Genomic DNA, 21059 nt, shown 5'->3' with positions numbered 1-21059 from the left:
TGTAAGAAATCAGTGGTAACTTCTGGTTCTGGCCACACAGCAGAGCAAGGCTATAAACACTAGAAATGCCAGACTGAATAACAACACAAAAAAACAGAGATGAAAGAACTCCTAGGGAAAAGTGACTCTTCAGGGGCCAGGACTGGAGAGGAAACAGAACGCCAGAGTGAGGATGACACCCACAGATGCTGACGGGGTGCAGTGATGTTGGGGGACAGGACCCAACCCAGGAGCACACCCTAACAGTCGGGTGCTTAGGATTTTGTGTTGACATGTGGAATGAGCCTTGGGAGCACATGAGATGGGAATTTGTAAGAGACCCACGCCTGCAATGTGGAGCCCCCAAAGGTTCATGTCTCAGGTAAGGGGGCCAAAGCAAAACGAGGACAGCTCCATCCGCCAGGCTCAGGCGTGTGCAAAGAAGCCCATCTCAGTCTAGATTCTGAGTGGAAGGGAAAAAAGAAAGCAATCCTCAAATGTATACCATGCTTGCAAAGTAGAAATACCTCACTGAGAAATGAATACAATTGACCCGGGGCCAGTGAAACGCCTGGAACACCAGGCAGAGGCAAATGCAAATCCGCTTTACCACAAGACTTCCACAATCCAGGCCAAAAATATCACCCGCTGAAGAGCAGCTCATCAGCAAAAACGATACACAAGGAGGCGACCCAAATAAACAAGATTCAGTAGACATAATACCTGGGATGAATTTCCGGTGGGAATGGGGTGTGAAATTCACCTGGAAACACTTGGTGAATCAAAATAGAAAACAGGAAGGAATTAGGAAATTAAAACCTGTTCATTAAAAAGCATGAAATGATGCGGCGAAAGTGGGAAAAGAGCAGAACAAGGAATATGATTTGTAAACGACTGAGATAACTCGCTGCCAGCAGGCCTGCCTACATTTAAATAAATGGAAACAGATTAGACTCACTAGCTGAGACAGATTCTCAACTTGGATTTGTTTCGTTTGGTTTTGTTTTTTGAGACTGGATCTCGCTGTGTCACCCAGGCTGGAGTGCAGGGTCACAAACACGGCTCACTGCAGCCTCAACCTCCTCCCTGGGCTCGAGTAATCCTCCCACCTTAGCCTCCCAAGCAGCTGGGACTATGGCACACACCACCACAATCAGCTTCTTTTTTAAAAATAAAAATGTTATGTAGACGAGGTCTCACTATATTGCGCAGGTTGGTCTCAAACTCCTGGGCTCAAGCACACATCCCGTCTCACACTCCCAAAGTGCGAGGATTACAGGTGTGACCCACTGTGCCTGGTTCAAATTAGACTTTTTAAAAATTAAGGTTCCAGACCAGGCATGATGGCTCATGCCTGTAATTCCAGCACTTTGGGAGGCTGAGGCAGGCAGATCACAAGGTCAGGAGTTCGAGACCAGCCTGGCCAATATGGTGAAACCCCGTCTCTACTGAAAATACAAAAATTAGCCAGGTGTGGTGGCAGGCGCCTGTAGTCCCAGCTACTTGGGAGGCTAAGGCAAGAGAATCGCTTGAACTCGGATGGTGGAGGTTGCAGTGAGCCGAGATCCCGCCATTTTGCACACTCCAGCCTGGGCAACAAGAGCGAGATTCTGTCTCAAAAAAAAGAAGAAAAAAAAAAATTAAGGTTCCATCAAAAAAGAGGAACTAGGAGCACTAAACCCAAAGACATATGTAATTCCCTTCATTAACAACTGGAGAACACAGAGTCTTTACAAGCAGAGGTAAACTGCCTGCATATTAAACCACAATCAAAGATTCAGCAAAGATTTTATATAACAAATGTTATACAAATGCAATGAAGAAATTATAATAAAAGCCAAAAGATTTAGAATTGGATTGTTGCCATGAAAACACTATATAGCAAAACTCGATGCAATCAATACTGCAGTAGAGGCATCTTTACAGCCTAGACTGCATATACTTGAACAAGAGGAAGGAATGAAAGTAAGCTAAATATCAAGAAGTTAGAGGAAAAAAACAGAATTAAGCCTTTCTTAGTTCGTTCAGGCTGTTATAACAAAATACAATAAACTGGGTAGTTTATAAATGCAGAGGTTTATTTCTTACAGTCCTGGAGGCTGGGAAGTCCCAGTTCAAGGCACTGGCAGATGCAATGTTGAGTAGGGTCCACTTTCTGGTTCACAGATGGCGCCCTCTCCTTGTATCCTCATGGGGTAGAAGGGACTAGCTGGCTCCCTGGGGTCTCCTTTATAAGGACACTAATCCTTCTAGCCAGAGGTCTGCCCTCAGACCTAATCACTTCCCAAAGACCTGACCTCCTAGGGGGTGATACAATTACCTTGAGGGTTAGGATTTCAACATAGGAATTCTGGGGAGACACAAACATTCAGAACACAGCAAACCCTACAAAGAGGAAATAAAGAGATGAAAATAAAGAAATAGGCTGGGTGCGGTGACTCACACCTGTAATCCCAGCACTTTGGGAGGCTGAGGCAGGCAGATCAGGAGGTCAGGAGTTCAAGACCAGCCTGGCCAACATGGTAAAACCCCATCTCTACTAAAAATACAAAAATCAGCTGGGCATGGTGGCATGCATCTGTAATCCCAGTTACTCGGGAGGCCAAGACAGGAGAATCGCTTGAACCTGGGAGGCGGAGGTTGCAGTGAACCAAGATGGCGCCACTGCACTCCAGCCTGGGCGACAGAGCAAGACTCCGTCTCAAAAAAAAAAAAGAAAAGAAAAAGAAAGAAATAATAGAAGGAAACCGAAGAGATTAAAATATGATTCCTTAAAAAGTTATAAAATAGGCACATCTCCAACAAAATTGATCAATAAAAGGGAAAGAATGATGAACACACACACACACACAGTAAAACAGTATCTGGAATGAAAAGGTGACATAAAGATTTTGTCAGGCCTCTGAGCCCAAGCCAAGCCATCGCATCCCCTGTGACTTGCACGTATATGCCCAGATGGCCTGAAGTAACTGAAGAATCACAAAAGAAGTGCAAATACCCTGCCCTGCCTTAACTGATGACATTCCACCACAAAATAAGTGAAAATGACCGGTCATTGCCTTAAGCGATGATATTATCTTGTGAAATTCCTTTTCCTGGCTCATCCTGGCTCAAAAAGTTCCCCCACTGAGCACCTTGTGACCCCCACTCCTGCCCGCCAGAGAACCACCCCCTTTGACTGTAATTTTCCTTTACCTACCCAAATCCTATAAAACGGCCCCACCCTTATCTCCCTTCTGACTCTCTTTTCGGACTCAGCCCGCCTGCACCCAGGTGATTAAAAAGCTTTATTGCTCACACAAAGCCTGTTTGGTGGTCTCTTCACACGGTCGAGCATGACAAATTTTATCTTTAGAAATCATAAAAAATTAATACAAACAACTTTATGTTCATAAATTTGAAAATAGAAAAAAAAAAAATGGACAAATTGGTAAAAGAGAAAAGAGAGGAAATGTTTCCCAACTATTTTGTATGTCTGCCTTTGAAATTTGGCCAGGTGTGATGCCTCACACCAGTAATCCTAGCACTTTGAAAAGCCAAGGTGGGAGGACTGTTTGAGCTCAGAAGTTTGAGAAAAGCCTGGAAATCATAGTGAGACCCTGTCTTGGCAAAAAAAAAAAAAAAAAAAAAAAAAAATTGGCCTGGTGTGGTGGTGCACACCTGCGGTCCCAGCTCCTTGAAAGGCTGAGGTGGGAGGATCCCTTGAGCCTGAGAGGTTGAGGCTACAGTGAGCTATAATTGATTTGACTGCCCACCACACTCCAGCCTGGGCAACAGAGCAAGAAGACCTTGTCTCAAAAAAAAAAAAAAAAGCTAAAAAAAAATTTCAAAGTAACAGGAAAAAAGGTGGTGAGACAACTCCAGATTAAAAGAAACAAAAGAGAAATAAACCTAATTGCACCATGTGAACCTTAACTAGATCCTGGTTCACAATTAAGAATAGCTATAAGAGACATTTGGGTGACAAAAGAAGGAGTGAATATGGATGGGGGTTGATATTATGAATTACCATTACTTTTTTATACAGAATGTTCCTAGTTCGATGATATATACTAAGTACTGAACAATGAAGTATCATAACCTCTGCAATTTATCCCCAAATGGCTCAAAAAATACACATGTACACGACACACACACAGACATGTAAAGCAATATGGCAAATTGCCAAGAATTATTGAATCCACTTGATCCATATATAAATGTTTGCTGTACTATTTATTCCATTTTTCTGGATTTGAAAATTTTTTATAACTGAAAGTTGGGTGAGGGACCTGATCAAAAATATTCACCAATCAAAAAAAAAAATCAGAAGTAAATGTCTACTTGGAGCAAATAATATCTTGGATACAAAAAGTGAACAAAGACAAATTGAAAATGAAAAATTGAATGACCCTCTTACTTACAAATGTAGGTACAAAAATCCTCCATGAAATATTTGCATGTGAATTCTGACAATATATTTTTAAATGCATATATAATGACTAGATCATGAATGCAAAGATGGTTTGCCATTGCACGTTCTATGATGTAATCCATGATATCAACAAATTAGAGTGAATTCACATAATCATCACAAAGAGGTACAGAAAAAAAACACTCAGATAAAATTCAACATGCCATGGGCCAAATGTTTGTGTCCCCTCAAAATTCATGCTGAAACCCTACCCCTCAGTGTTACTGTGTTTGGAGAAAGGATCAAGGATAGATGAGCTCATTATGCAGCAGGACCAGCCACAGACAAAACACCTCAGACACCAAGTTAAAGAAGGAAGGGGTTTATTCGGCCCGGGGCATTGGCAAGACTTCTGTCTCAAGAGCCAAACTCCTCCAATGAGCAATTCCTGTCCCTTTTAAGGGCTCACAACTCTAAGGGGGTGCATGTGAGAGGGTTGTGATTGATTGAGCAAGCAGCGGGTATGTGACTGGGGGCTGCATGCACCGGTAATTAGATCGGAACAACACAAGACAGGGATTTTCACAGTGCATTTTTATACAATGTCTGTAATCTATAGATAACAGAACTAATTAGGTTTGGGTAGATCTTTAACCACCAGGCCCAGTGTATGGCGCCAGGCTGTCTCCCTGTGGATTTCATTTCTGACTTTTAGTTTTTACTTCTTTCTTTGGAGGCAGAAATTGGGCAATGGCTCATCTTGGCTCACCGCAACCTCCACCTCCTGGGTTCAAGAGATTCTCCTGCCTCAGTCTCCCAAGTAGCAGGGATTACAGGTGCGCGCCACCACGCCCGGCTAATTATTTGTATCTTTAGTAGAGATGGGTTTTCATGTCAGCCAGGCTGGTCTCAAACTCCTGACCTCATGACCTGCCTGCTTTGGCCTGCCAAAGTGCTGGGATTACAGGTGTGGGCCACTGTGCCCGGCCTAATTTTTGTATTTTTAGCAGAGATGGGGTTACACCATGTTGGCCAAGCTGGTCTCCAACTCCTGACCTCAGGCTATCCGCCCGCCTTGGCCTCCCAAAATGCTGGGATTACAGGCATGAGCCACCACGTCTGGCCAAAACATATAATTTTTATATGATACCACTCATAATACCAACATTTGTTAACTAGGAACAATGCTAACAATAGATGTGCAAGATATTTAACGAAAATTTACCTTTTAACATTAAGGATAAAAAAGACCTAAATAAATGAAGACATGTATCTTGCAAATTGATGAGTCATTAGCAATGTGCAAAATAAGTAATATTATAAAGATGGCGGTTTTCTTCAAATTAACCTATAAATTCAATGCAATTACAGTAAAAATTCCAAATGAATTTTCATGTTAAAACTAATAAAAAGAGGTAAGAAACAAGAATAGCCACGATAACTGAAAGAAAGTGGAGAAGGAGAAATTAATTTACCAAACAACAAAACCTATTAAAACAGTACGGTATTGCTGGATAGATGAATATATCAATAGAACAGACCAAAGACTCTAGAACTCATGTATATTCATCCAGTCATCCACAGAATGTTTATTGAGGCACCACTCTGTGACAAACACTGTCGAAGGCTCTGGGGAAACAGCAAAGCATGAAACAAATAAAAATCCCTGACCTCAGGAATCATACAGTCCAGTGGGATGAAATATACAGAAGCAACGTGCTTTTCAGATGGTAATCAATGCTAAGAAGAAAAACAGAGCAGAGAAGGAAAGAAGACAATCTTGGATTGAGGGTGTGAGTTGCAATTTACAACAGCGTATTGGGGAACAGCTTGTTGGAAAGGCACCATTGGGCAAAGGAGGCGAGGGGTGGTGCCCTGCACATATCTGGAGGAAGAGCGGTCGAGGCAGAACAAACAGCAAGTGGCAAAGGCCCTGAGGTAGAAGCACGTCTGACATGTCTGATGAACAGCAAGACCAGTGTGGCTGGAACAGAAAGAGCCACGGGAGAGAGCAGCAGGGAACAGTGTGAGTTCCCAGAGCTTTACTGGAAGAATTCAGTTTTCCTCAGTGTGAGATAGAAGCCACTGGAAAATTTTGGGGAAGTGAGTGGCTTTATCTGAGTTGATAAAGCCTGTAATCTCAATACTTTTGGAGGCTGAGGTGGGAGGATTGTTTGAGACCAGCCTGGACAACATAGCAAGACCCCATATCTGCCCCAAAAAATCAAAAATTAACTGGGCGTGGTGGCACATGCCTGTATTCCCAGCTACACGGGAGGCTGAGGTAGGGGGATCCCTTGAGCCTGGGAAGTCAAGGCTGCAGTGAGTCACGATTATGTCGTGGCACTCCAGCCTAGATGACACAGAGAGATCCTGTCTCAAAAAAAAAAAAGTATCATTGAAGATGCTGTTTTAAGAAGAGATCATCAAGTAGCAAAGGAAGAAAAGAAAGTCCAGTTGGATAGCTGCAGCAACAATCCAGCCAAGAGATGAAGCAGCTCACACCAGGATGGTGATGGTGAGAGGGAGGGAATGGTCAAGTGTGGGCAGATTTTACAGGCAGAGCCACTCAGTTCTGTGGACAGATTGTATGTGTGGGGACATCAGACAAAAGGAGGGGTCAGTGATGATTACAAGGGTTCCTGCCTAAGCAACCAGAGGGTGGAGTGTGTTTAAATGAGAAGGGATGCGGGAAGAGCTGGTTTGAGGAGATAAGGACTTCAGTTTGGGGCATATTAAGGCTCAGGTATCTATTACACATGCCAGAGAAAAGCTGGGTGACACGATAGAGGTTCAAGGGCCAGGGGCCCAGGCTGAAACGACAACTTTGAGAGTGATGTGAGTATACGGCTGACCCTCATTGTTTGCAGATTCTGTATTCAGGAACTCATCTACTTGCTGATTGTTTGGGTTTTTTTTTGTTTTTTTGTTTTTTTTTTTTGAGACAGAGCCTCATTCTGGTTGCCCAGGCTGGAGTGTAGTGGCGTGATCTCGGCTCACTGCAACCTCCACCTTCTGGGTTCAAGTGATTCTCCTGTGTCAAGTGATTCTCCTCCCTAGTTGCTGGGAAAACAGGTGCCCGCCACCATGCCTGGCTAATTTTTGTTTGTTTGTTTTTGAGACGGAATCTTGCTCTGTCGCCCAGGCTGGAGTGCAGTGGCGTGATCTCAGCTCACTGCAACCTCCACCTTCTGGGTTCAAGTGATTCTCCTGCATCAGCCTCCCTAGTTGCTGGGAAAACAGGCACCTGCCACCATGCCTGGCTAATTTTTGTATTTTTTTTTTCTCTTTTTGAGACGGAGTCTGGCTCTGTCGCCCAGGCTGGAGTGCAGTGGCGTGATCTTGGCTCACTGCAAGCTCTGCCTCCCAGGTTCACACCATTCACCTGCCTCAGCCTCCAGAGTAGCTGGGACTACAGGCGCCCACCACCACGCCCGGCTAATTTTTTGTATTTTTAGTAGAGATGGGGTTTCACCATGTTAGCCAGGATGGTCTCGATCTCCTGACTTCGTGATCCACCCACCTCAGCCTCCCAAAGTACTAAGATTACAGGCGTGAGCCACCGCACCTAGCCAATTTTTGTATTTTTAATAGAGACAGGGTTTCACCATGTTGGCCAGGCTGGTCTTGAACTCCTGACCTCGGATGATCCTGCCCACCTTGGCCTCCCAAAGTGCTGGGATTACAGATGTGAGCCACTGTGCCCGGCCATACCTGCTGAGTGTATTTTGTAACCCCTCCATCATTCATGGACATTCAAAAAACGTGAACTGTCGATGTCCACATTCCCAGCTGAGGACACACAGGGTGCAATAGACTGAATGTGTCCCCAAAAAGTCAGATGTGGAAACCCTGATTCCAATGGAATGATATTTGGAGGTGGGGTCTTTGAGAGGCAAGTAGTTCACAAGTGCAGAGTCCTCAAGAATGGGTTGAGGGCCTCAGAGGAGCCCAGAGGGCTGGCTTGCCTTCTTTCTGCTGGGTGAGAATACAGCCAGAAGATGACCATCTGCAAACCAGAAACAGGCGCTCAGCAGACACTGGATCTGCCAGAGCCACGATCTTGGACTTCCCAGCCTCCAGAGCTGTGAGAAATGTTTGTTGTTGAAGCCACGTTTGTTAGAGCAGTCCAAGTGCCCACAACACTTTGCTTCTCATTTCAGCTCTCACAGTGTAAACAAGTGTCCTTTGCACGGTCTTAGTGCACATTTTTGTGCTTTTTGAGGGGTGGATTTTGCCGTTTAAGAGGGCCCCGCACTTAGGGCTCACGTGCTGTCTAGTGTTGCTAAGCACAGGAAGGCTGTGATGTGCCTTATGGAGAAAATGCATGTATTGGAGAAGCTTTTTTCAGGCACAAGTTACAGACCTGTTGGCCATGAGCTAGCTCCCTGTTAATGAGTCAACAATATATATTAGAATGGTGTCTTCCACAAAAACACACATAAAACCAGGCTGATGTATGGGTCAACTGAGGAAACTGCTGTGACCAGGCCACAGTTTTACAGGAAGCTAACCTGTATTTTCCCCAGGAGCAATGGTTTAGGATTTGCTAACTCAGTGTCTGTAGTGACTTTACTACTACAAATACCAAGAATGACTGTATGTAGGTTTGGTTTGTTTGTCTGTTTGAGACACAGTCTCACTCTGTCCCCTAAGCTGGAGTGCGGTGGCACAATCTCAGCTCACAACAACCTCCACCTACCGGGTTTAAGCAATTCTCCTGCCTCAGCCTCCCGAGTAGCTGGTACTACAGATGAGCACCACCATACCCGGCTAATTTTTGTCTCTTTGGTAGAGATGGGGTTTTGCCATGTTGGCCAGGCTACTTTCAAACTCCTGACCTCTGGTGATCCACTGCGCCGGGCCTGTAGGTGATATTTAAACTTTAAGAATGAATGACATCCTTCAGGGAATACTGGTGGATGAATAAAAGAGAAATCTAGAAGACTGAGCCCTGGGGTCCTTCAACACAAACATTCAGGGCGATCAGAAGGAACCAGCAAGTGAGGACTGAGCCTGAGAAGGAACAGCCAGTCATGGGGGAGGAAGACCCCAAGTGTGGTGTCCTGGACCCAAGTGAAGAACGGGTATCGAGGAGAGAGCAACGAATGGTGAGAGTTGCCCTCAGGGCTTGGCAAAGTGAAGGTCATTGGTGACCTCCACAAGGACAGGCTTGGACGAAGGCATGGGTGACAGCATAATCATAGTGGGCTTAAAAGAGACTGAGAGGAGACTGGGCACGGTGGCTCATGCCTGTAATCCCAGCACTTTAAGAGGCCAAGGTGAGCGGGCTGCTTGAGGCCTGGAGTTTGAAACCAGCCTGGCCAACAGGGTAAAACCCCGTTTCTACTAAAAATACAAAAATTAGCCAGGCGTGGTGGCACATGCCTATAATCCCAGCTACTTGGGAGGCTGAGGCAGGAGAACTGCTTGAACCCGGGAGGCAGAAGTTGCAGTGAGCTGAGATCCGGCCACTGCACTCCAGCCTGGGCAATAGAGCGAGACTCCATCTCAAAAAAAAAAAAAAAGAGAGAGAGAATGAGAGAGGAGAGAACTAAAGACAGTGAACACAGAAAACTCTTAGAAGACTTCCGACAAAAAAAGGAGCAAAGAGGCCAGCCATGGTGGCTCACGCCTGTAATCCCAGCACTTTGGGAGACAGAGGCAAGTGGATCACTTCAAGTCAGGAGCTCAAGACCAGCCTGACCAACATGGGGAAAACCTGTCTCTACTAAAAATACAAAAATTAGCCAGGCGCGATGGCAGATGCCTGTAATCCCAGCTACTTGGGAGGCTGAGGCAGAAGAATTGCTTGAACCCAGGAGGCAGAGGTTGCAGTGAGTTGAGATCGCACCATTGCACTCCAGCCTGGGCAACAAGATCTAAACTCCGTCTCAAAAAAAAAAAAAGAGCAAAGAGACTGTGCAAAAGACGGAGGGAAGATACAGTGATGAGCCTTTTTTTTTTTAAGTGGAAGAAATCTCAGCCTATTTGTATGTGGATGAGAATGATACCACAGAGAGGAAAACAAACAAATCACAACCAGTGACCCAGGGTGAGAGGAAACTGGAGAGCAGGAGGGGAAGTTCTGGTGCATAGCAGAGGAGCTGCCTTCTTTGGCAGTGTGGACAGTCCTCAAGCGCCCAAGCCAGGCTGAGGACGTGGACACAGACACAGGTGGTGGTGGGTGTGGGGCGGGAGAGTGTGGGTGCTCCCTGTTGGCATCTGTTTGCTCACAGAACTGAGCAGAGTCAGCAGCTCAGGGTGAGAGGCAGGAGGAGGGCTGGGGAGACGATAAGCAGGAAAACGGGGGACCAGGGAGAAGTACTGTGGTCGGGGAAACGTATGGCTGTTTCCTCCAGCCAGGTCCAGCAGCAGGAACATGCGCAGAGCAGGCAGAGAGCGGGGGTCAGATACAATGGGGCTCTGTAGTCATAAGTGGGGGCAGCAGGGACCTGTGGGGGGAGGAGGCACTGGCCATCAATGGGGCAAGGCTGCAGCACTGAGCTACCTAGGTGAGAAAACAAATCACCACGGATCCCCACCTACCCCAGTGTGTGAGCATATCAGATGGCTAGAAATCTAAGTAGGAAAGGCAAAATTCAGTGATCAGAAGGAAATACTGAATACTTTTTTCTTGTACTTTGGAGTAACGAAGAATTTCTTAAATTTGACCCAAAAAAAAAAAAAAAAAAAAAACCATAAAGGATTAGAAATCCCATTTCATGGCTGGGCGTGGTGGCTCACGCCTGTAATTCCAGTACTTTGGGAGGCTGAGGTGGGTGGATCATGAGGTCAGGAGATCGAGACCATCCTGGCTAACACGGTGAAACTCCGTCTCTACTAAAAACACAAAAAATTAGCCGGGCAAGGTGGCAGGTGCCTGTAGTCCCAGCTTCTCAGGAGGCTGAGGCAGGAGAATGGCATGAACCTGGGAGACGGAGCTTGCAGTGAGCCGAGATCGCGCCACTGCACTCCAGGCTGGGCGACAGAGCGAGACTCTGTCTCAAAAAAAAAAAAAAAAAGAAATCCCGTTTCATTGTAACCAATTTTTTTTTTTTTTAAAGGAAAGACAACTGAAGAAAACTGAATATTAAGTGGACATTTGATGATATTGCAAATTATTGTGAATTTTGGCAGGGAAAGATGATGGCATTGCAACCATGTGTTTCTGAGTCCTTGTCTTTCACAGATGCATCACCATATCATGATGTACACACAGATGACATGACCAGAGGTCTGGGATTTACTTCAGAATAGCCCCCTTTTGGGCTGAACACGGTGGCTTACACCTGTAATCCCAGCACTTTGGGAGGCCAAGGCTGGTGGATCACCTGAGGTCAGGAGTTCGAGACCAGCCTGGCTAACATGGTGAAACCCCGTTTCTACTAAAAATACAAAAATTAGCCAGGCATGGTGGTGAGCACCTATAATCCCAGCTCCTCGGGAGGCTGAGGCATGAGAATCGCTTGAATCCAGGAGGCAAAGGTTGCAGTGAGACGAAATCGTGCCACTGCACTCCAGCCTGGGTGAAAGAGCAAGACTCCATCTCAAAAAACAAACAAATAAAAACCCAAAATAGCTTCGTGTGGGGTAGGGGGACAAGGTGTCCACATGCTGATGATGGTGCAGCTGGAGTGTCTTCCGTACTAATCTCTCTACTTTTATATATGCCTGAGATTTTCCATGACTAAAAGCTTTTAAAATTGCATTAATAAGATAGCAACTAAGATGAAAGATTAATAAGATAATGATTAACATTAATATTAAGATAAAAGTCTCCATAAACAAAGTGAGAAAACAAGATAGACTAGGAGAAGGTATTATTTTAGCAACAGAGGACTTCGTGTCTAGATAAAATATATAAAGAATTCTTATAAGTCACCAAGAAAAAGACAACGCAATAGAAAAATTCATACGAATGGGCAATTTACAAAAGAGTACACCTGAATGGCCCATAAACATATGAAGAGATATTCAACCTCACTGTACTTACGGAAATTACAATAAAAACAAGAACGAAGTACTGTTTTCCATCTTGCAGACTGCGAAAGTCTGTTAACACACAGAGATGATGGCACACTTGTAGGGAAATGGGAGGGCACGTGAAATGACTCAAACCCTGGAAGCTGTCTGGCAAGGTTTAGCAAAGTTAAAGAAGCAGATGCCCTGCACACCAGATATCCCACCACTAGATGTTTCCCTAGAGAAATTCATGTTACATGTGGCGGGACACGGTGGCTCATGCCTGTAATCCCAGCACTTTGGGAGGCCAAGGCAGAGGGATCACTTCAGCCCAAGAGTTTGAGAACATCCTGGACAACATGGTAAAATCCCATCTCTACAAAAAAAAAAAAAAAAAAAAGGAAAAATTAGCCAGACATGGTGGTGTGCACCTGTGGTCCCAGCTACTCAGGAGACTGAGGTGGGAGGATTGCTTGAGCCCAGGAGGTCAAGATTGCACCACTGCACTCCATCCTTGGCGTTAAGAGTGAGACCCTATCTCAAAAAAAAAAAAAAGAGAGAGAGAGAGAGAAAAAAAAATTTGCACGTGCCCACACAGGCACATGCAGTGATTATGGAAAAATGTTCTTGGCACCACTAATATGATGACAACACCTGGAACCAATCTAATGGACCACCAACAGGAGAATGAATAAACTGTAATTTATTGATTGATGTGGGTTGAATTGTGTTCCCCCAAAATACATGTTTAAGTCCTATCCCCCACTCCCTTTGCATGTGACCTTAACTAGACACAGGGTCCTTGCAGATGTCCTGTAGTTAAGATGAGGTCATACTGGAGTACAGTAGACCATAAATCCAATGACTGGTGTCCATCTAAGAAGGTGATAATGTGGACAAAGACACAACGGACACACAGAAGAGAAAGCCGCATGAAGATGGAGGTGGAGACGGGAAGGATGCACCTGCAAGCCAAGGATTGCTGGCCCCCACCAGATGTTGGAATAGGCAAGGAAAGGTTCTCCTCTACAGGTTTCAGAAAAAGCAGAGCCCTGCTGACACTTTCAGTTTGGACTCCTGGCCTCTAGAACTATGAGGTACTTTGTTGCTTTAAGTCACTCAGTATCTGGTAATGTTATGGCAGCCCTAGAAAACAAATACATTCATAAAAAATTACACAACAGTTTAATGAACAGGCTGCACCTGTAATTTATCAATACAATAAATCTCCAGGCCCACATGGTGGCTCATGTCTGTGATCCCAGCACTTTGGGAGGTCGAGGCATGGCCATAGCCAGAGGCCAGGAGTATGAGACCAGCCTGAGCAACATAGGGAGACCCCATCTCTACAAAAAAATTTTTTTAATTAGCCGGGCATGGTGGCGTGCACCCGTAGTCCCAGCTACTCAGAAGACTGAGAGGAGGATCACTTGAACCCAGGAATTCAAGGCTGCAGTAAGCTATGATCATGCCACCACACTCCAGTCTGGGCAACACAGAGAGACCCTGTCTCTAAAAATAAAAATACAAAACTTAAAAAATCTCAAAAACATAATGCGTAAAAAGACATAGCATTTTGATACTAAACAACAGCCAAAAAACATATATTTTGATGCTAAATAAAAAACAACCAAAAAATATACATTTTACTAATGAACATACTGTAGGAAAAGTATCACGCATGGGAATGAATTATCACCGTTAGGACAATGGTTACTGGGATGAGAGGGGAGAAAAAACGGAGTCTGTGGGCTTTATTATATTTTCTTTCCTTAAAAAGTTTTGATTTGAAGTATATAGGGCAAAATGGTACTATCTTTTAAATATGGGTGATGTGAAAGGGTGGCTGTTATATAATTTCCTTCACATTACTGAATATTCTTAGTGTTTCATAATTAGAAATAAAGTAATTAGATTTTGAGAAGAAAGAAATTAATAACTAGTTATCCAGTCAAGGACAACTGGACTCTAGTTTTATTGGTTTGGTTTTCATAAGCTACATTATAGAACTATAATTAGTAAGACAAATAATTCAACATTGTTATTTGACACCGTTTCAGAAAAACTCTCAAGCCATGTTTCCCTCTGCTCTCACAATACAACGATCATCAACACGATGACCAAATGTAAGGCGGTGGGGCAGGGGGTGGTGAGGGCTCAGTTCCCAAGACTGCTCCACCCATCAGACACAAGCAGCAAGTCCAGGCCTGTAGAGTTTTCTTTTTTCTTTTTCTTTTTGCTGGAGTGCAGTGCACGATCTTCCGCTTACTGCAAACTCCACCTCCCGGGTTCAAGCGATTCTCCTGCCTCAGCCTCCCAAGTAACTGCAACTACAGGCACCTGCCACCACGCCCGGCTAATTTTTATATTTTTAGTAGAGACAGGGTTTCACCATGTTGGCCAGGCTGGTCTGGGCTGACTTCTTATCTGAGCTGTTTGTTCTATGAGGATCCAGGGATCACAGAAAATCCTGGCCATTCCAGGAAGCCTCTAATCTGAATGTTTTTACTTTATTTTCAGTTGACATCCATTTTGCAAAAGGAATGCTTACAGGCAGGTGAGCAGCCCTCCACACTGATCCTGCAGGTTATTCTCCTGCAGGAGAGGCCCGTGTGTGGTGCATGTCGAAGGCTGGACTCCTGCCCAGACCCTCCACAAGGGCACAGCAGCCAGGCCATGCTTTGTGCCAAAGGCCAAGTTTACAATGGGCAGGGTGAACAGTTTCTACCCTGGCAAGTCTCAGGGAACCTACCCTTGACCCTCAACTAACTGTACTATATTTTCCGTATATATCTTTCAGGATTTTAGCTTCCTCCTGCAGATGCACTGTAAACCAAAAATAAAATTCCAAGCCTCCCAACTAACTGAATGGACCTCTCCTCTTGGCCAAGGGGATTCTAAAGAAACCCATAAAACTAATTCAGGCCATGACAGGAAGGAGGGGCTGGGCTCAGTGGCTCATGCCTATAATTCTAGCACACTGGAGATTTGCCAATCTCTACAAAAAAAAAAAAAAATTAGAAAATTAGCCAGACTTGGTGGCACACAACTGTGGTCCCAGCCTTTTAGGAGGTTGAGCTAGGAGGATCACTTGGGCCCAGGAGGTCAAGACTGCAGTGAGTCAATGATCATGCCACTGCACTCCAGCCTGGGGGACACAATGAAACCCTGTTTCAAAAATATTAACTAATTAATTATTTTTAAAATTTGTAGCCCCTCCTATAGCTTATTGAATCTGTGTATTTGGCCACACTGTTCAGCACAGATCCCTGTACTATTCTTCCCACAATGGAAGGGTCTGTTTCCAGCTTCTGGCCAGAGACTACCCTTCCCAGCCTGTCAGAATGGCCGCCTTGCAGGCTGCAACCCTTTATGAGAAATAAAGCTCTCTTTTGCCAAATTTATGAAACTCACCATTCTTTAGTTGATAAAAGAAACGTTGAGATGAATTGCAAATGAAGACAACTGCAGTGGCTCACACCTGTAATCCCAGTACTTTGGGAGGCTGAGGCAAGAGGATTGCTTGAGACTGCGAGTTAGAGACCAGACTAGACAACATGTCTCTCTTTTTTTTTTTTTTTTTTAACTTTTCTCCACAGGAGGGGAAAGAGTCCATTAATTCTGCATGGAGACATGACAGAATTTACAAATCTATCAGATCTGACACTTATCCCTAAAAATGGCTCCAGTACAATGAACGAAGCTGGAATCAGACAGCTTCGTGCAGAGGGTGTGCTATAGACATGGGTACTTTTCCACTGAGGCACAAAATTTATTTTACATATGATGAGGTGCTTTATTGTGAGTAAGAAGGTTTCCTTTTCCTCCTGTGCTGGGGCAGGACTGTGTGTCTAAGATGCATGACAGAGTCCTCGTTACACATGTGTCAATAAAGGCTTTTCTGTATCATGGCAGATGTGTTTGGGGCTATCTTCTGGTCATCCCCAGGTCACAGGTCAGTTCTGTGGTCTCCACTGGTGAGGTCTCTGGAAATCAGGACGCTCTTTCTAGCTCTGGGGAGTGCCCTGCAGGACACCCTGGGGGCCATGCTCTTCGGCAATATCCACCCTGGCCACCAGGACGAATGCACGATTCCCCATAGACATTGCTGCAAGGTGCTGCATATGTGTGAATGACTTCTATGTGATGGCACACACAGGAGAGGAGCATATGAAATTGGAATCTGCAGATCAAATACTCAACAGCGATCCCCATGGGTTTTCATGCGTAATTTTCCAGAAGGACTTGCTTGTGTGAGGCAAAGCTGGAAGGGCCACAAGAGTCACTCTGTAGGGGCGAAGGAGACTCACTCTGCCTCACACAAGCACGTGCCTCTGGAAAATTACACATTAAAACCCAGGGGGATCACTAGTGTTTTTCTGTTTTGTTTTGTTTTGTTTGAGACGGAGTCTCGCTGTTGCCCAGGCTGGAGTGCAATGGTGCAATCTCTGCTCACTGTAACCTCTGCCCCACTGATTCAAGCAATTTTCCTGCCACAGCCTCCTGAGTAGCTGGGATTATAGGCACATGCCACCATGCCTGGCTAAATTTTGTATTTTACTAGAGACGGGGTTTCACCATGTTGGCCAGGCTGGTCTCAGACTCCTGACCTCAGGATTCATCTGCCTCGGCCTCCCATGGCGCTAGGACTACAGGCGTTAGCCACCGCACCTGGCCTTACAATTGAGTATTTGATCTGCAGATTCCAAGGGTATGCTCTCCTGCGCGTACCTTCACAAGGCATTCCTTTACTCCATATACATTTCCACTTCTTGACTTCTTTTTTGAACCAGTCACAACATCTGCCTAGTTCTCTCTTTAATGAATAAAATAAAATATTTACCACTTTTATATCTATATAAAAGTCATGATTTCACCTTTGGCTGAAAATTATCTTTTAACGATGTAATCAAACATTCCCTAACACTGGCAGTCAGAGAGATAAGAGACAGGTGGTAAAGTATGGTGGGGGTGTAGTTTTCCTGATTTCATGTACTAAAGATTCAAGTAACTCACAAGTCAGACTTCCAGGCACAACGCAGTTCTCCAACAGAAATAGAGAAAACAGATTTGACAAGCAAAGGGGACTGGACTGGTGCAGTTGGGATTATAACAAGCAGGGAAGTCTAGGAATACATCTCCAGCCTCCTGGGAGAGCCAGAGCCTGGAGGGGGTGGAGAGGAGGAGGAGGGAGGCCTGGGGGAAGAGAGGTCTGCAGAGTCGGGAAAGGGAAGGCCAGGAGGGAGCGAGGTGCAGTGGGGAGGAGAGGAGAGAAGGGAGGAATACATTTCTGGAAGCTTTAGAAATTGAGAAACAGAAACCACGTGGAAGTGAATCCAGGGCTCAGGGTTACAGAGGACCCCAAGACAACACAGGAAGGTGGGGTCTAATGTGAAAGGCAGGTTTCTCCTTTACTGGTTAAACACTGTAGGAACATGGCAAGTGATTTTCAATCTTGCAGCAGGGAAGGCAGGGCCAGTACTTACCCTTAGATGATTATATAAACATCAAACTTCTCCAAATATTTATTTTTCAGCAGTCATCCTTGTATTTTCCAAGTGTCTATGGTTGAGAGAGCATGAATTAGGAAGCTACCTGGATGAGCACACATTGGCCCTCTTGGACATGCCAACGACGCCCCTGCAGTCTGCTTTTTCTCTGGTGTTCCCAGGCCTGGACAGGATTCCCCGGATACCGACGAGGCTCATTACTAACCACTTTATTTTAAATGGGCTTTGAAAACAACAGGTGGCATCTTCCATCAGCAAGTGGACATAAATCTCAGTGCCCAGTGTTTCCAAAGCCTGCCCGACCCACATGGCTGTGGGGTGTAAACTGTCCAGTCGTTCTTGGCAACACCTACCCAGTATTTAGGATGTCCCACTCTTAGACCCATAGACCCAGCACCTCTCTTCTTAATACTCACCCTAAGGAAAAGCTGTCGAATGTGGATACTGATTTCGATGCAAATATGCTCAGTTTTTTTTTTCACAGTTTTATATTAGTAAAAACGATAGAACCAGAAGGTCCCACTGCAGGAAGAGAGTTACAAGGAGTATTTAACGGCATGGAGGAAAGGCTCCTCCGTGCTAAACGGCCAAAACGAACGCAAGTTTGCATACGGTGTGATTTCCACTATGTCCTTAAAATGTATGGCGAAACACCTACGGGAAAATACCAAAATGTAAACAGCGGCTGCTTCGGACGCGTGGGATCGTGGGGGCTGCTGTTCTGCAAGGACAACGTATCACTTTTATGAAAGTCAGCTTCTGAAAACGGATTATGGGAAGTTCCTTACCCGTGCACGCGGCAAAGACCTTCTTTGCCATAGTTAGAACACACGCGCGAGTTCAAAGGAGCGGAGCCCGGGCTTATGTGCCCCGGGGACGCGCACGTACCTTGTCTCGCGGCCTAAGACTGCGCTGCACCGCGCGGAGGCCGAACTCAGAGGAGCGGGCGCGGCGCCGGGCGGGGACGCGAGAGGGACGTGGACGCGGCGACCGAGGACGCGGGGATCCCTGCGGGACCAGTGGCTCCACCCGGAGTCGTAGCCTCCAGGGAGAGCCGGAGCCCGGAGGGGGCGGAGAGGAGGAGGAGGGAGGCCTGGGGGAAGAGAGGTCTGCAAAGTCGGAGAAGGGAAGGAAGGCCAGGAGGGGGGGAGGCGCAGAGGGGAGGAGAGGAGAGAGGGGAGGGAGGAAAGTAAGGGGAGGGGAAGAAGTGGGGTGATTGGAGGCTGGGGGAGGGAGGAAGAGGGAGGGAGAGATGGGAGAGGCTCCAAGGTAAAGAAATGTGCAGGGAGAGGGCGTGGGAGGAGGGGAACCACAGAGCGCAAGGGAAAAGAGAATCAGGAAGCCTTGAGGGAGGAGGCAGGGAGGCCAGCAGAAGGAAGACAGCCAGCCTTCTGTGAGATTTCCGTGCGTGCCTGGCTTCCAACACAAGTAACTTCTGTTGTAAATAAAAATTAAGCTATTTTTTGTTTATTTTATTATTTTATTTTACAGATAGGGTCTTATTCTGTCACCCAGGCTGGAGTGCAGTGACACAATCATAGATCACTGGAGCTTCGAACTCCTGGCTTTAAGTGATCCTCCCCTCTCAGCCTCCTAAAGTGCTGGGATTACACGTGTGAGCCACCATGCCCAGCCACATTTCTTTTTTTTTTTTTTTTTTTGAGGTGGAGTCTAACTCTGTTGCGGAGGCTGTGTTCACTCAGGCTGGAGTGCAGTGGCACGATCTCAACCTCAACCTCACTGCAACCTCCACCTCCTGGATTCAAGTGATTCTCCTGCCTCAGCCTCCCCAGTAGCTGGAATTATAGGCATGCGCCACCACGCCCAGCTAATTTTGTGTTTTCAGTAGAGACGGAGTTTTACCGAATTGGCCAGGCTGGTCTCGAACTCGTGACCTCAAGTGTTCCACCTGCTTCAGCCTCCCAGAGTGCTGAGATAACAGGCGTGAGCCACGGTGCCCGGCCCCAGCCCCAAATGAAGCCTTTTAAAAAAAAAAAAAAAAAAAAAAAAAAGCCAGGTGCGGTGGGTCATGCCTGTAATCCCAGCACTTTGGGAGGCCGAGGCGAGCGGATCACGAGGTCAGGAGATCGAGACCATCCTGGCTAATACGGTGAAACCCCATCTCTACTAAAAATACAAAAATTAGCCGGGTGTGGTGGCGAGAGCCTGTAATCCCAGCTACTCAGGAGGCTGAGGCAGGAGAATGGCGTGAATCCTAGAGGCGGAGCTGCTTGCAGTGAGCCAAGATCTAGCCACTACATTCCAGCCTGGGCAAAAGTGCGAGACTCCGTCTCAAAAAAAAACAAACAAATAAAAAAAAAAAATGAATACACGTTTCATACTTGCCTCCTCCTTCATATTTTCTGTGGTCATCTGACCAAGGTTATGATAACAGCTTCAACTTGGCTGCAGAAGCACACCCCTGTGGCTCACCCAAACTGGAAACGTACAGGAAAAGGGAATTCTAGGAATATAGCTCACAATTGAGACATGATTCTGGACAAACAGGCACATTACCAAACCATTGCACCATGGTGGCCGCACTTCCTGCCCTCCCCACTGCAAAGGTGTTGTTATGGACAGAATGTTTGTGTCCCCTCCCAAATTTGTATGTTGAAATCCTAACCCCCAGTATGGTGGTATTTGAAGGCGGGGCCTTTGGGAGACGCTTAGGTCATGAGGGTGGAGCCCCCAATAATGAGATTTGTGCCATTACAAAAAGAGGCAAGGGAGCTTGCTTCCTCATCTGTATGTCAGGAAGAGGACACTCACCAAGAACCCAATCTTGTTGGCCCATCCCAGACTTCCAACTTCCAGAACTGTAAGAAATAAATGTTGTTTCAGCTACCCAAGTCTATCTATGGTGTTTTTGTTGTTGTTGTTGTTGTTTTTGAGACAGGGTCTCGCTCTGTCACCCAGGCTGGAGTGCAGTGGCGCCATCTTGGTTCACTGCAACCTCCACCTCTTGGGTTCAAACAATTCTCCTGCCTCAGCCTCCCGAGTAGCTGGGATTACAGGTGTGTACCACCATGCCCACCTACTTTTTGTATATTTAGTAGAGACAGGGTTTCACCATGTTGGTCAGGCTGGTCTCAAATTCCTGACCTCAGGTGATCTACTGGCCTCAGCCTCCCAAAGTGCTGGGATTACAGATGTGAGCCACCTTGCCCAGCCTGGTGTTTTTGTTATAGCAGCCCAAACGGACCAAAACA

At 45.9% G+C, this 21059-nt stretch overlaps 1 protein-coding gene across 5 annotated transcripts in view; it reads right to left on the bottom strand.

Annotated features, from left to right (window-relative positions):
* The window catches only part of CMBL (carboxymethylenebutenolidase homolog), a 30631-nt gene extending 11556 nt beyond the window's left edge, over positions 1-19075 (bottom strand). The window contains exons 1-3 of one of the 5 annotated variants that reach the window (XM_007961209.3): positions 18736-19075; positions 18264-18501; positions 17824-17899 (exon numbers count right to left, since the gene is read on the bottom strand). The gene's annotated coding sequence lies outside the window, so the exon portion shown is untranslated. Of the gene's footprint in view, positions 1-13302; positions 13484-15751; positions 15909-17823; positions 17900-18263; positions 18502-18735 lie in introns of those variants that run through there. The other 4 variants (XM_007961210.3, XM_007961208.3, XM_073014835.1 and 1 more) reach the window with 4 other exon arrangements.
* Positions 19076-21059: the final 1984 nt, after the last annotated feature.

This window comes from Chlorocebus sabaeus, chromosome 4 (genome assembly GCF_047675955.1).
Source record: "Chlorocebus sabaeus isolate Y175 chromosome 4, mChlSab1.0.hap1, whole genome shotgun sequence".
Lineage (NCBI taxonomy): Eukaryota > Metazoa > Chordata > Mammalia > Primates > Cercopithecidae > Chlorocebus > Chlorocebus sabaeus.
The sequence above is the reverse complement of the archived record's forward strand: the minus strand, read 5'-3'. Positions and strand labels throughout refer to the sequence as shown.